Below are 3,799 nucleotides of genomic sequence, written 5' to 3'. Positions count from 1 at the left end.
GGAGCTCCCTCTGGTGTTGTGATCGTGGTATTCACTGACCTTTGGGAAGTATTTTGACATGTACATGGGTACCTTGGTCGCGTAGTGTATCTTGTAGACCAGGCCCATTGCAAGTTGCTGTACTCTGTCGTCTACTCTAAGCCATCCTAGGTTGTCAAAGTGGGCAGGGGTGAGGTGGGTTCTAGGAGTCAGGTCAAGTAGTAGTCTGACTAGCTTGTTTTGAGATGTTTGTAATTTGTTTTTTAGTGCCTTTGAGGTGCTTTGGTACCATGAGGTGCAAGCATAGTCGTAGTACCCTTGAATGAGTGCTCCTGCTAGAGTCTTCAGGGTATTCTTGTTTACCAGAGAGGAGATCCGGTACAAGAATCGCGTTCGTTGGTTGACTTTTTTTATTACATTGGATGCCATTTTGTCACAGGAAAGATTAGCCTCTAGGATGGAACCCAGGTAGGTAATTTCATCTTTCCTTGTGACAATATTGTCACCCCACTGTAACCGAGAAGTCGTCAGTCTTGCTGAGTTTGTTATTTGAACCGAAGAGAATGGACTCTGTTTTGCCCATGTGTAATGATAGTTTGTTGTCGGCGAGCCATATGCAGATTTTGCCTAGTTCCGAGCTGAGGGCTTTTTCAACCTGTAACTTGTTCTTGTCAGAGACCAGCAGGGCTGAGTCGTCCGCAAACAGGAACAAGTTGCAGTCACAAGCTGACGACATGTCATTTGCATAAATTAGGAATAGTAGCGGTCCTAGTATGCTTCCTTGTGGAACACCACAGCTCACTGTGAGGGGGGGGGATAGGGTACCGTTTACTTCCACCATCTGTTCCCTCTCCCTCCAGGTAGGATTGTATCCAGCTCACTGATAAACTATCAACCGATCTCTCTCTCTCTCTCTCTCTCTCTCTCTCTCCCTCCCTCCCCCTCTCTCTCTCTCTCTCTCTCTCTCTCTCTCCCTCCCTCCCCCTCTCTCTCTCTCCCCTCCCTAACTCTCTCCCCCCTCTCTCTCCCCCCCTTCTCTCTCTCTCTCTCTCTCTTTCTCTCTCTCTCTCTCTCTCTCTCTCTCTCTCTCTCCCCTCTCTCTCTCTCTCTCCCCTCTCTAACTCTCTCCCCCCCTTCTCTCTCTCTCTCTCGCTCTCTCCCCTCGCCCCGCCTCTCTCCCCCTCTCCCTCTCTCTCCGCGTGCCACTCATCGATGAGTATCTGCTGACATCATTCTCATTGGCATTCAAATGAGGCAACTCTCTGCTCTCAAGACAAGGTGTGTCATGCATAGGGATTTCACAATCATTCTTTAGAGGACTGGTTGCTAAAAAGAAAAATTTGTCTTTATTATACTGTGAATTTCTCAAGACCAACTGAACTCCTCCAACACACACATCAGACCAGAACCGTGCCTTCACAGTTTCTGCCCCAAAGCTGTGGAATGCCCCCCCCCCCTCCCTGTCTGCCTTTAAATCCAGGTTAATAACCTACCTGTTTACCAGGTTAATAACCTACATGTTTACCAGGCCTTTTAGCTTTTAAACAGCCTGATCTCACACCTACTCTGTTTTATGTTATCTATTTTTCTATTTCTTATTTTCTAATCTTACTTGTTGTTATATTTGTCGTATTTGTATTGCTTTCTTTACCATGTTTTACGGTGTTTTATTCATATGTACAGCACGTTGGTGCAACTACAGTTGTTTTAAATGTGCTTTAGAAATAAAACGTACTTAAGAAATAAAATATATAAAAAAAAAAAAAAAATTCAATTCAGACTGATCTGGACCTGAGAACCATTAAAGAACCATTGACACTGAAGGGTGTGCAATCTGGCCCCTCCCCTTGACATCACTCTTACAGTACATCACACAATGACATCACACAACGACAGTTTCACCTTTCTCCATAGTTGGTCTGGTTTCTGATACACCCAGTTATTTTTTTCTTTCTATCCTTCCTCTTTTGGAAGAGATAAACTAGTCACCTGATGGGTAAACAGAGCCCTGCGCTTGGCTTACAGATTAACTAACCTGTTAAGAGGGTGAGGAGAGGTTCTGGCCGAGAGAGAGAGAAGGAGGGCGTTTGACACGGTGATCGAACACGCCGTCCTGTATACGCTTCCACGGCTGACCGGTGCCGTGTAACGTCAAATAAAAAACTTTCAAAATGAACCTTCTTACAATCTTTTACTATTATGTACCTTACTACTACACTACTATACTACTACATATCATGCTACTATGTCTATACTACTATACTTATACTACTACCTATCATGCTAATATGTCTATACTACTATGCTACTATACTTATATAACTACATATCATTGCTAATATATACTACTATGCTACTATGAATGAACTACCCACCCCAGTTAGGACAGCCGAAACCCGTCCAATCTTTCGCCGTCGACTAAGACGCACTTCTTCAACCATTATCTGAATTTAAAAAATTATAAAAAATTTAAATAAAATAAAAGATATAACCTTAACTAACCTTACTGTCATGCACTTGTCCTAATAAACTAACCTACACTGTAGCACTCAACACTTTGATGAACATTGTTACTCAGCTGATAGAGTTGTGCCCTTCCTGATGACTTATTGTCGTACAGAACTTGTAAGTCGCTTTGGATAAAAGCGTCAGCTAAATGACTAAATGTAAATGTACTATACTTATACTACTACCTATCATGCTAATGTCTATACTACTATGCTAGTATACTTATACTCTTATACTACTACCTGTCATGTTAATTATATGTCTATACTACTACAGTATGCACGCAGGGTGCACTCTGACACACACACTGGAGTGCACTCTGACACACACACTGGAGTGCACTCTGACACACACACTGGAGTGCACTCTGACACACACACTGGAGTGCACTCTGACACACACACTGGAGTGCACTCTGACACACACACTGCAGTGCACTCTGACACACACACTGCAGTGCACTCTGACACACACACTGCAGTGCACTCTGACACACACACTGCAGTGCACTCTGACACACACACTGCAGTGCACTCTGACACACACACTGCAGTGCACTCTGACACACACACTGCAGTGCACTCTGACACACACACTGCAGTGCACTCTGACACACACACTGGAGTGCACTCTGACACACACACTGCAGTGCACTCTGACACACACACTGGAGTGCACTCTGACACACACACTGCAGTGCACTCTGACACACACACTGCAGTGCACTCTGACACACACACTGCAGTGCACTCTGACACACACACTGCAGTGCACTCTGACACACACACTGGAGTGCACTCTGACACACACACTGGAGTGCACTCTGACACACACACTGCAGTGCACTCTGACACACACACTGCAGTGCACTCTGACACACACACTGCAGTGCACTCTGACACACACACTGGAGTGCACTCTGACACACACACTGGAGTGCACTCTGACACACACACTGGAGTGCACTCTGACACACACACTGGAGTGCACTCTGACACACACACTGGAGGTCACTCTGACACACACACTGGAGTGCACTCTGACACACACACTGGAGTGCACTCTGACACACACACTGGAGTGCACTCTGACACACACACTGGAGGTCACTCTGACACACACACACTGGAGTGCACTCTGACACACACACTGCAGTGCACTCTGACACACACACTGGAGTGCACTCTGACACACACACTGCAGTGCACTCTGACACACACACTGGAGTGCACTCTGACACACACACTGCAGTGCACTCTGACACACACACTGCAGTGCACTCTGACACACACACTGGAGTGCACTCTGACAC

The sequence above is a fragment of the Notolepis coatsorum genome (genome assembly GCF_963971535.1).
Source record: "Notolepis coatsorum genome assembly, chromosome: 8".
In the NCBI taxonomy this organism is placed as follows: domain Eukaryota; kingdom Metazoa; phylum Chordata; class Actinopteri; order Aulopiformes; family Paralepididae; genus Notolepis; species Notolepis coatsorum.
The sequence above is the reverse complement of the archived record's forward strand: the minus strand, read 5'-3'. Positions refer to the sequence as shown.